General features: G+C 43.8%; 1 long non-coding RNA gene across 1 annotated transcript in view; it reads right to left on the reverse strand.

Annotated features, from left to right (window-relative positions):
• LOC140687687 (uncharacterized) overlaps positions 1 to 12,617 on the reverse strand; it is a 20,370-nt gene continuing 7,753 nt past the window's right edge. The window contains exons 2-5 of the long non-coding RNA XR_012062120.1: positions 3,753 to 3,921; positions 3,452 to 3,570; positions 2,010 to 2,274; positions 1 to 871 (exon numbers count right to left, since the gene is read on the reverse strand). This is a non-coding gene — a long non-coding RNA (uncharacterized lncRNA). The remainder of the gene's footprint in view (positions 872 to 2,009; positions 2,275 to 3,451; positions 3,571 to 3,752; positions 3,922 to 12,617) is intronic.

The following is a 12,617-nucleotide window of genomic DNA, read 5'->3' on the forward strand; positions in this document are numbered from 1 at the left end:
TACGAAATCACTGTTTTTATGGATCAAAATATAACAGTTGCATATGAGTAGTTTCATGATTCAACGTAATTGTAAAAGGCAAATGCTTCTAGCAGGTTCCATGGCGAGCTGTGGGGTGCGGACGCGTTCTGGACTTTAGCCCCACTGTCTCCCTCCGCCCTGCACAACCCCACTTTGCGTTCACTTCCTGGAGGCTCGGCTCTGAGAAGGAGCGGCAGGCAGCGAGGCAGGGTCGTGGCAGCAGGTGGACCGGGCAGGTGCAGGGGCACTGGCTAGGGAGGGTCGGGTCTGGTTCTTGCTTGGCCTGCGGCAAACCCAGACCCTTTGGAGCGAAGACTCTAATTAAGAATTAGGTGCCCAGGATCAGAGGAAACCAGACAGCGGAAGGGGAGTGACATCAAATAACCGTTACCCCGTTCCTTTTGGGTCTTGGCGGAATACAGGCAGAAACGAGCCTAGAAGGATGGTATTCGTGGTTGACAGCCGAGCAGTCAGGGACATTGGTTGAAAAAAAAATTCTCTTGTGTCTGGCAAACTTCTAGAGTTTCAAGTTAGATGGGGGAGGGGAAATCTCAAATCTTACCTCTCCCCCCAGCTCCACTGCCAACAGTCCATTTAGGGGAGCCTCTGTTCTCCAATGTCAAGAAAAAGTCGCCATAAACCCTCACTTGACATGCTGTCCCAAAAGCACACACCAGAGGGCAGTATAAACCAGGACATGAAAAACAAAATGAGATGGGAGATTCTTGACTGTTGCCTTCAGGCGGAAGCATCACAGGGTCTCATACAAAGAGGGCGCTGAGGTAAAATGGGTGATGAGTGGATTACTGCGGTACCCGTCGTCTTTGAAAACTTTCAAAGGCAGAAGGGCCTGGCAAAGATGGACGAGAGGAAGCATTAATACCTCAGAACCCGCTACCACCTCCAGCTCCCAAATCCTGAAAGGGCTTCACCACCAGTTCAGGTCAGGAAACAGTCCCCAAGCACCTCCTATGTGCCAGGCACTGTAAAACTCAGTCCCTTCCCCAGCTGAGCGCCTATGACATGCCGATCACTTTACATTCATTATAACATTTAATTCTTACAAAGGTAAAGTGCTATGAGAATCATCTCCATTTTACAGATGATGAAAAACAGACTCAGGGGTGAAGTACTAGTCCCATTAGTAACTGGCAAAGTTAGAGTTTAAAACCACGTCTTCCTAGATTCAGAGCCAAGCCCTCATCACTGTGAGCCTTCTTAGTATGTGCTCTTGGTAGGAAGAAGGTCCTCTGTCATCTCAGTACCAGCCAGGCTATCAGCACTCCCATCATAGGTTGTCAGACTGCTCAGGAGAGGCCCTGGGGTGATCTTGTCCCCAGAAACCCTTGGCTTGGATTTCAGAGTAACATAACTAAATACTCACTATTTTTAAATATATTTAACATATACAATATATTAAACAGACACGCAGAGGAAGACTGCCAACATGTGTGACATATGTGAGTGTGACACTTGTTCTCTAGATTAGGAAGGGAGAAGGCGGAATTTGATGGGGTTGTTGTGGAATTCCTTGAATACCAGGTTTGCCCCAGTATGGAAGTCACTGCGGCTCTCTCAGTGGATGAAGGATGGAGCAAAGTGGTGTGTGCTGTGTATCCTCATGGCCTCCCTTTGCCCCTCTGAGTCCACACCCTACTGTCCCGACCCTGCTCTGGGCTGACCTGTATGCACTGCTTCCCCCAGGTCCCTTGGGAGGCCCTGGAGGGAGGGAAGGATGGATGGAGGGCAGGAGGGAGAAGTCAGGGTATTTATTCCCCCGGCTCCTTTCCTGTTGGACCTCATTGTCTATGTTTCTCTCCCTGAGGCCACAGCTCCCGCTAGAAGCCCTCTCCACACAGCTCTCTCTGGGGTCCAGTAATTGCCCCCTTCCCTGGACCCTGAGGCCTAGGGGTGGCAGTAACTCCCCCCTGTTACAGTCCCGGAGCCCAGCCCCACCCCTCACTGACTTTCCTAAACCCCAGCAGCACCTCTGTGAAGAGTCCCTGAATCACACTCTGCCATCACGCAGCTGAAGCATGCCTGTCTTTCCTGCTGGAATCCTGGTGCTCTAGGAGGTTAGTCTGATGACAAGAAAAGTCCGATGGGAAAGCTGCTGCCTGCAGAGGAGGGCCAGGCCAGAAGGGACTTACTGGATATGAGAAGCCAACCAAACCTAGGAGGCAAAGACAACTCCAAGACACGTAGCCTGAGGACACCAGATCTTGGTGAACGGGTCTAATTGTACTTTAGTTTCTGTGTGAGCGAGAAAGGAAAGAGGGGTGACAAGGTTAGCTCGGTTTCCATCAGGCTAAGAGTGGGGAGATACTAGCATAATAATAGGAAGTTGAATGGACTTTTCCTGTTGCCTGCAAACCATCCCTGGGGCTCAAAGTTGGAGACAAAGAGGCATTAAGTAAATCCATATTCTAAACAGAACATTTATCAATGGAGGGTCAGACTCTTCCTAGGGTCTATTAAGAGACTGCCAAATCTCTGAACATTGCTAAACACTTACTACTTTTCCAGGAAAAAAAAAAGTAAATAAATGTTGTGGTGACCTTCAAACCAGCCAATACCGTGAAAATGAGTATTACAACACTGTGGGTTCAAGTTCAGGCTTCAGAGCCAGACTACTGAGTGCAGACCTTGCTACTTCCACTTACTATCTGTGCACGCCTGGGCAAGTCAGTGTCTATGAGCCTCAGTGTCCTCACCTATAAAGGGGGATAATAATAGTACCCAGCTCACAAGGTTGTCGAGAGGATTCATGAATAAACACATGTAAAGCACTTTGCATGACATGCACATGGTAAGAGAAGCCGACTAAGTGTGTGCTTTTGGTTACAGGCATTTCCTTCTATGACTGATTCTGTAACCAGGAAGTGCCAACTCAAATCTGATGCCAGAGGAGCTGAACAGCACCTGGCCTATTCTGTTGGGAAAGAGTTGAAGAGAGAAAACAACAGAAGCGATTTTACCTTTTGCAAGTTGTTGAACAGCTAGAGGCCTTTGGGAAGGGGTTAGGTCACCCTCCTCACCCTGCTCACCCCGAGCTCTGTGACGAGGGTTGCTAAACCCACTCCGGTCCCCACTCAGGTGCGGAACCAGGACCAAGGACAAAGAGCCTCTGGAAGGACTGGCTTTAGGAATCAAATGGGGAAGACTTCCTCCTGAGGCGGATGGGCTCTGCCAAACAAACTCTAAGAAAAATGTAAAAATGCATGGTCTGGGAGTCTGGGAGGGTCTGGGAAATTCTCCCCTGGAAAAGGAGGGTGCAAGACAGAATGGGAGCAGACATACACAGTAGATTAGGAAAATAAATACATGTTAGTATTCAGAGACCAGTGATGAAAAATACCCCAGCTGAAGTTATAACAAAGGTCATTTGATCCATTTTGCAAAACATAGTTGTGACAGACGGGTCACCTACCTCACGGTGGGAGAGCCAACTAGAAAACAGTCCGGCCACAGCCCAAGCTGGTGGTGAGATGGGGTGTCCTGCTCAGCCCTGCCGTCTGCTCCTTCAGGTCCACCTCCACCCTTTTTCCCCTACAAGCATGAAGAATAAACAGACTTTCCTGAGAAAAAGGAAAACAAAACCCAGCAGATGGGCTGATGGGGGAGGAGGAAGAAGGTAACCAAAGGTGAGGGGACAGCTTTCCTCTCAGAGGATTGTCAGTGAGAGTCCAGGACTTCGTCAAGTATCCCAGTCCATTTGAGGGGAATCCTACCTTTATGAAACATCTGGGCTCAGAAAAAACAACATATGCCGTTTCTTACTGAACACCAAATATTAGTTCTCATTTCACAATGGCAGCCGGTCGTTGGTATTGACTTCTGGACGGCTTACCCTGGGCCGGGCATTGTATCAGATGTTCGCTCTCAGTCCACATGACAATTCTGTGGGATATGGAGTATTATTATTTCCATTATCTCCAAATCTCAGCCCAGGAAGCTCAAGCAAGTTCCCCAAGTCCACAAGACCTTACAGAGCCCAGCTCGCACCAGGCACCTGTGCTTTGGAGGGCTGGTTCCCTGCACAAATGACTGGTTAGAGTTAGGGAGCATCCCAGCTAGTGGTACCGAGACATTCAGCAGAGTTCCGTCCTTAGATTTCTTATATTTTTTGTGTGTGCTGGTTTTATTTATTTATTATTTTTACACAATTTTTAAAGGTTACACTCCGTTTACAGTTGTTACACAATATTAGTTATTCTCCCCACATTGTACAATACACCCCTGTAATCTATCTTACACCCAATAGTTTGTACCTCCCACTCCTCTACTCCTATATTGTCCCTCCCCCTTCCCTCTCCCCACTGGTAATCACGAGTTTGTTCCCTATATCTCTGAGTCTGCTTCTTTTTTGTTATATTCACTGGCTTGTTGTGTTTTTAAGACTCTTTTATTGCTCTATTGACACATTGTGACCATGAGCCCAGGTAGACCCAAGACTGGAAGTCTAGACTCTGTTAGGAATCAAACTTAAACTCCCCAGAAACCTCCCAATATTGGCAACACTGAGCAAAGGAATCAGAAAGGCTCAGCGCTCACCAGAGGCACAAGAGGTGGGTGAGTGTGTGTGTGCGCGCACGCGCGCTGCTCTGCCTCCCTGCCCATCCCAGCATCTGATGGAGCTGAGGCTGCCGTATTCCTTTCCTTTCCTTTCCTTTCCTTTCATCCACCTCATTCTTCTTCTTGGAGGTCCTTCCCCACTTGTTCTACCCTCAGACCCCACCACCACTTCCTTTCTTACTCATATGTCAGCCACCCACTTCACTTACCCTTTCTCTCTGCTTCTGCATTTTGGTCTTTGTATTAGTCAGCTATTGCCACAATAATGTTCTGTAACAAACTTCCCACCAACTCAGTGGCCTACAAAAAGCATATATTCTTAGCACTCGTGGGTCTGGAGGTCAGCTAACATCAGTCTACTCCAGGCTGCAGATCAGCCTGGCTCCAGAGTGGCCCTTAGATTCAGTTTTGCTCCCTGGGATTTGTCTCATTCCCCGGGGATCAGCAGCTCCCCCATGGCATGTTCTTCTCATGTCAAATGGCATAAGCATGATAAGGGTGAGTGAACTGGCATAGTGTTATTTCTACTGATGTTCTGTTGGCCAAACCAAATTATATGGGAAAACCCCAAATCACTGAAGTGAGATCGGAGTACAACTCCATCCACACGAGTGGGGCCTAATACAAAGCCACGTGGTACAGGGCGTGGATGTACAGTCCAAGTACAGGGAGGGTGTGATGAGTTGAGAACCATCGTTTAATCCAATGAATGTCATGTCCCTCCTAAACAGTTCCTCCAAAACAGCCATGGGGTTAGGAGGCTGTTGGTCCTTGCTACTGTAGAAGAGGAGGGAAAAGCATCTTCCTCTTCAGGCACCTCCAACCCCAATAACAAACATGATCCACTTTCCTGACGCCTGTACTGCTCACTGGTTCATTCTGTGGGGCTTTGGAGAGTAAGGCCTCCGCTGCAGGACTGCCCGCCTCCTCCAAACCAAACGTCCTTGTGATTCTCAAGGTCTGGCGTGAGGCATGAACGTTCAATCTTTTCAAATTCCTATTCTGCTTTTTCATTTTCCAGAAACATTCGAAGCCAGACGTGCCTTTCTCGTGGATGAAACAGGCCTTTAGAAGTTCCAGATGTTCCTCCCTCGGCTAAACAGGATTCAGATGTAGGGACGGGGTCAGGGCAGGAAGGAGGCAGAACTGCAAACTTAACACATTTTTCTTTTAAACAGACAATCTTGGATATAAAACCTTCACATTCAGGAAGCAAGACTTTCAGAGCAGAGGAAGAAACCTTCAGAAATCATCATTATCACAGGCAGCATCCTTCAAACGTGGCTTAGATTTATTCTGAAAGATGGTGTTCATATCACTGCTGAGCACTTAATCGAATTCACTTAAGGGGAAGGAATCCACTTATTACTGTGACAGGCAAAGGAAGTTAACTGTGAGGTTGGCAGCTCCTATTACTCACACTGGAGGCTGTGGTTTGACACTGAGACATTAGCTGCATAGCAGTTCTCACGGTGATGACAGAAAATAAGAGAAAAATCCATGAGAACAGTCTTCAAGGCACCATTGCTGGCTGGGGACTGTCATCACACAGCTGGACATTAATAAACTTAGACCAAATAAAAAGAAATGGGAGGCACATGGTATCTGGTCTCAGGACCACAGCCAGTCCACTTCATATCAAAAGTCCACGGCCATATAGGAGGTCCCCGGAGTGGTCAAATGCATGGAGACAGAAAGTAGAATGGTGGTTACCAGGGGCTGGGAGGTGGGGGATGGGGAGCTATGCTTTAAGGGGTACAGAGTTTCAGTCTGGGGTGATGACAAAGTTCTGGAGATGGATGATGGTGATGGTGGCACAACAATGTAACTGTACTTAATGCCACTAAATAGTGTACTTTGTTAAAATGGTAAATATTATGTAATGGGTATTTTACAATAATAAAAATAAATATTTTCTTAAAGTCCATGATCACTGGAAAATCCATCTAGCAGTTCACCTAATGGCACCTTTCTGCACCCATGTTACACTTCAATGACTCTTTAAATTTTTTTTGTTTCTACAATTTTTAAATGTACTCTCCATTGACAGTTATTACAAAATATTGGCTCAATATTCTCCATGTTGTACAGTACATCCTTGAGCCTATCTTATACCCAATAGTTTGGGTGTAAACTACCTCCACTCTTGTGTTCACTAGTTTGTTCTCTATACCTTCAACGGCTTTTTTAAACGGCTGAGAAATAAATATGAAAATGAGAGATAGAAATATGTGCTGTGAAGACAATGAAATCGGGTCAAACAACAGAGAATGAAGGAGGGAGGGGCGAACACAGGGCTTCCTAGGCCACGGATTCTGTTCTCTCTCGTAAGAACATCAGGAAGCAATTTTATACTTTGGTTTTTTTTTTTTTTTTGCTGGGAGAGATTAGATTAAAATTCAAGTACTTAGTACAGCATGCCAAACAGTTACTGCTCAATATATTTATTACATCAAAGAGGACAGTGTTAACTCATCCAGGGTGAATCGAAGCCTTCTCATTTATAATTAAAATTCCATTTCAGCAAAATTTAAGGGCTTTTTGTTTTGGTATTTTATTTATTCCATTAAAAAAAATCTGGTCATAAAGTTTTGCATGAAAAACAAATGTGATCAATAGTTGTTAAAAGTCAAAGAAGAATACTGATATGTATATATGTGTTTATACATGTGTATGTGTGTGCTCGTGTGTGTGTGAAAGAAAACAGTTTTCCTTAAAGTAAAGTTATAGGCAATTTTTTTTTTAAGCTTATGAGCATAAATTGCTGGATTTTGGCTTTGACTTAGGGTTTAGCTAAAAATCAGACCCAGGGCTCAACTTTGGGGAATGGAGAGGTAAGCAAAAATTTGGGGTGAGGCCCTCAGGAAGGCAGCCTCAAACCACAATTCTGAGAAAGACAGTTCTCGTGACCACCCCATTCTAGGTTTTCTTGCTTCTCCTCTGTGTTCTGCAAATCATGCCTCTACCCCAGCTACCATAATCTGAACTCTTCTACTGAGTTAATACCGTCTAGGGAAAAGAAAACGTCAAGTGTCTTTCGGCAATCAATATTTCTGCAAGACTGCTCTGAAGTCATTAATTACTGACTTTCTCAGCCTGCCAAGTGCCATCTAATACCTTCGATTTATCATCCCTATAGTCCCCCCTCCGGTTAACATCATCATCTGTGGAACTGACAGCCAGACATAAATAATTGGCCCATCACTGACAAGAGTGAAAGTGAGCCGACCGTGCTTCCATGGGCACTGTTTTAACCACTCAGCTTCCTGGCTGCTCCTTGCCCTTTTACCACTACTTAAAGGTGAAAGAAAAGACTCTTTAGGTAAAGACCCTTCCGATTCCTGGATAGTATATCCTAGGGAGTAACCCACATCTTAAGAGGCACCGTGGCCATCCTAAAGTTTGTTGGAATCTATCCCATGGACGGAAGGAGCTTGGAACAAGAAGGAAAGAAGAAAGGGGGAAACTCAAGGTGTCAGTTTCATGGGTCACATTTCTCAAGGCAGAGAACCCTCTGAACAGGCTTTTCAGCCCCAGCTTCCATAAAACACAGGTGCTTGTCTCTTTAAGGAAAACTTAACCCTGCCAAGAGCTGGGACAGTGGCCAGCAAAGCTTCTGGTTGTTCCACCAAAGAGCCTTCCCTGAGGCCCCAGGTGGGAGCTGGGTATGTGCCTACCAGCACTGATCACTTTTTATATCCATGTGCTCATCTGTCTGTTCCCACATCCCGCAAACCCCCAACTCCAACTGTCAGCTCCCTGAGGACAAGGACTCTATCAGCCTTGCCTGGCATGCAGTAGCCATTCCATAAATATCTGTGGAGCTGAACTGAATTTACATTCTCTCCTCATTATATCAACCAAGTACAGTATGCTCTTTTTCCTGCCAGCATTTCGAAAGTTTCTGGAGATGTTTCCAAATAATTAAAGTTGCTCCCACTTGGCCTCAGAACTTGCTACTGAACTCTTTTTAAAATGCTTTGAAATTTCCTCAATTTTGTTAACAACATAGAGCAAACATAATGTAACCTTTCCCTGATGTGTTCATTGGCTTGTGAGAGAGATTTTAAATGGCTTCAACAAGACAGCTGCTTTCTCTCACAGGTAACCAATGAAGGAATGAACAGTCTAGGGCGCCTGTGGTGACTCGCAGGGTCAGGGACCCAGGCCCTTTTCATCCTTCGCTGTAATTCCTGGGTGTTTCCCTTCTCCCTACCCTGACCCCTGAGACCGCATCCCAGCCTGTGGAAGGAAAGGCAGAAGGTCAGAGCTTGTGTGACTTGGTACATCTCACTTCTGCTCCTAGTCCAAGGACTACAAGTGAGAGACATAGCAGCGTGGTCCATGGAAAAGTTGGGGCATCTCTTACTAAGAGAGAAGGGGACATTGAACATTAGGGACAGCTTATAGTGTCTGCCACAGCTATCTTTTTGTTACTGAAGTAGTTAGTTTACAATGTTGCATCAATTTCTGGTGTACAGCATAATGTTTCAGTCATATATATACATACATATATTCCTTTTCATTTTCTTTTTCATTGTCAGTTGCTACAAGATACTGAATATAATGCCCTGTGCTATACAGTATAAACTTGTTGTTTATCTATTTTACATATGTTAGTATCTGCATATCTTGAACTCCCAGTTTATCCCTTCCCACCCGTTTTACTCCCTGGTAGCCGTAAGTTTCTTTTCTATGTCTGTGAGTCTGTTTCTGTTCTGTAAATAAGTTCATTTGTGTCTTTTTTTTAGATTCTACCTGTAAGTGATACCATACGGTATTTTTCTTTCTCTTTCTGGCTTACTTCACTTAGAATGATGATCTCCAGGTCCATCCATGCTGCTGCAAATGGCATTATTTTATTATGTTTTATGGCTGAGTAGTGTTCCATTGTACCACAACTTCTTTATCCAGTCATCTGTCAATAGACATTTAGGTTGTTTCCATGACTTGGTTATTGTAAATAGTGCTGCTATGAACATTGGGGTGCATGTATCTTTTTGAATTAGAGTTCCCTCCAGATATATGCCCAGGAGTGGGATTGCTGGATCATATGGTAAGTCTGTTTTTAGTTTAAGGACTTTCCATACTGTTTTCCATAATGACTATACCAAACTACATTCCAACCAACAGTGTAGGAGGGTTCCCTTTTCTCCACACCCTCTCCAGCATTTATCATTCATGGACTTTTTAATGATGACCATTCTGACTGGTGTGATTTGATACCTCACTATAGTTTTGATTTGCATTTCTCTGATAATCAGCAATACCAAGCATTTTTTCATGTGCTTATTGGCAATTTGCACGTTTTCATTAGAGAATTGCTTGTTTAGGTCTTCTGCCCGCTTTTGGATTGGGTTGCTTGTTTTTTTAAGTTGTATGAGCTGTTTGTATATTATAAATTTTAATCATGCTACTCTACTGTGTTTAGTGGTTCCTGCAAGGACAGCTGAAATGTGCAGACGGACTCATTGCAAGAACCAGACTGCTTGAGGTTACCAGCTGTCTGTTCCTCAGTCACCCCCGGGCCACCAGTCTGTCTCCTGATGTTATTATGCATATACTTGCTCCCAGTGGCTCCATTTCTAATCTGCCGAGAGTGGGAAAACCAAATATTGGGGATTTTTAGAATTATATGTACTAAACACACACACACAGAGTCAGATGGGAGGTAAGTAGAGGTAGTTAATAAGACAGGCCCTGGAGCCAGGTTGTGTGGGTTCAAATTCCTACTCTACTACCCATAGTCTGTATGAGCTTAAGCAAGTCACTTAACCTCTCTTGGTTTCTTCATCTGTAAAATGGGAATAATAATAGTAACTTCCCTGGGTTATTATGACGATTAAATAAGTTATTACATATAAAGCATTTTACCTAGCATACAGTAAGTGCCCAATGAGGGAGCACTATCATTATTAACATAAAATAAGTTACTGGAAAAAAAAGAGGGGGGATAGCTCTGTAATAGAGCACATGCTTGGCATGCACAAGGTTGGGTTCAATCCCCAGTACCTCCATAAGAGAGAAAGAGAGAAGGAGAGAAGGAGAGAAAGAGAGAAGAAGGAGAGAAGGAGAGGAGAGAGAGAAAGAGAGAAAGAGAGAAAGAGAGAAAGAAAGAGAGAAAGAAAGAAAGAAAGAAAGAAAGAAAGAAAGAAAGAAAGAAAGAAAGAAAGAAAGAAAGTAAGTAAGTTAGTTAGTTATTGATTCCATGGGCCAAGTGAGTGTGGCAAAGACTCTCCCCTGAATTGAGCCTTCTGAGCTTTACTGGCAGCCCTTTCTCCTGCTCAGAGGCCCTCGTCCCTCACTCCCAGGCTCTGGGCTGTGGTCCAGATGGCTGAAGCTGAGTGAAGCCAGAGGCCAGAGAAATGGAGGGCTGATGTGAATTAGAATCCACTTGAATTTTGATATGTTTTATCTCCCTCACATCCTGCATGCATTTTTAATGGCATCTCAAAGACAATGGTAGAAAGCTGATAGCAAATGCAAATTGCATTAATGCTAGGATTCCTAATTCTGTGTTTACTTTTCCACTCTCCAGACATCCTAACAGACAGATAGTGGCCCCATTTCAGGAAGGAATAATGGAAATCTGTGTTCTAATTTATTAAATACTTATGGTAGAAAGGCCTTCTCATCATAGTCTCTAAACCAAAGCCACAGTGACTGTCTCCATTCCTAAAAGCTCAGAGGACAAGAAAGAAGGAAGCTGCAGGGCATTCAGATACTCTGGCGAGTGAGCTGATTGGACTCCGGGGAGCCACAGCCATCACAGGATGCCTGGCTTTGTGGCATGTGTTCTAGAAAAGGCAAAATTTAGATCACATAAAATTAACTGTTTTAAACTGTTCAATTTGGTGGCATTTAGTACAGTCACAGGGTTGTGCAACTACCACCTCTATCTAGTTCTAAAACATTTCCATCCTCCCAAAATAAAACTCCATACCTGTTAAGCAGTCAGTACCTATTCTCCCCTTCCTCAATGACTGGCAACCACTAATCTGCACTGTCTCTATGGGTTTACCTATTTGGACATTGCCTATAAATGGAATCATACAAAGGGTAGCCATTTGTGTTTAGCTTCTTTCAATTAGCATAATGTTTTTGAGGTTCATCCTCGAAACATCCTCATACACTGTAGCATGTATCAATACACATTCCTTTTCTAAGGCTGAGTAATATTCCATTGTATGTGCATATCACCTTTGTTTATACATTCCTCCATGGATGGACATTCAGGTTGTTTCACCTTTCAGCTATTGTGAATAGTGCTGTTCATTGCATTATTTTTGAGTGTTTGCTCTACAGCAGCTTTTTTAAAGTGTTTAGGTTTCAGGACCCCTTTATACTCCTAAAAAGCATTGAAGACCCCCCAAAGAGCTTTTATGTGGGAGCGATAGATAGATAGATAAAATTAAAAATTTTCAATATTTATTTTTAATTAAAATAAATACAAAATCCAGCTTTTATGAAAAACAGTATGGAGATTCCTCAAAAAACTAAAAATAGATTTACCATATGATCCAGCAATCCCACTCCTGGCCATATATCCAGAGGGAACCTTAATTCAAAAAGATACCCCCAATGTTCATAGCAGCACTATTTACAATAGCCAAGACATGGAAACAACCTAAATGTCCATCAACAGATGACTGGATAAAGAAGCTGTGGTATATGTATACAATGGAATACTACTCAGCCATAAAAAATAATAAAATAATGCCATTTGCAGCAACATGGACGGACCTGGAGAATGACATTCTAACTGAAGTAAGCCAGTAAAAGAAAGAAAAATACCATATGATATCACTTACATGTGGAATCTAAAAAAAAAAAGACAAACAAACTTATTTACAAAACAGAAACAGACTCACAGAAACAAACTTATGGTTATAGGGGAGGGGAGAAGAGGGTGGGAAGGGATAAATTGGGAGTTCTAGATTTGCAGATACTAACTAATATACATAAAATAGATAAACAACAAGTTTATACTGTATCGCACAGGGAAATATATTCAATATCTT

The sequence above is a fragment of the Vicugna pacos genome, chromosome 20 (genome assembly GCF_048564905.1).
Source record: "Vicugna pacos chromosome 20, VicPac4, whole genome shotgun sequence".
NCBI lineage: Eukaryota > Metazoa > Chordata > Mammalia > Artiodactyla > Camelidae > Vicugna > Vicugna pacos.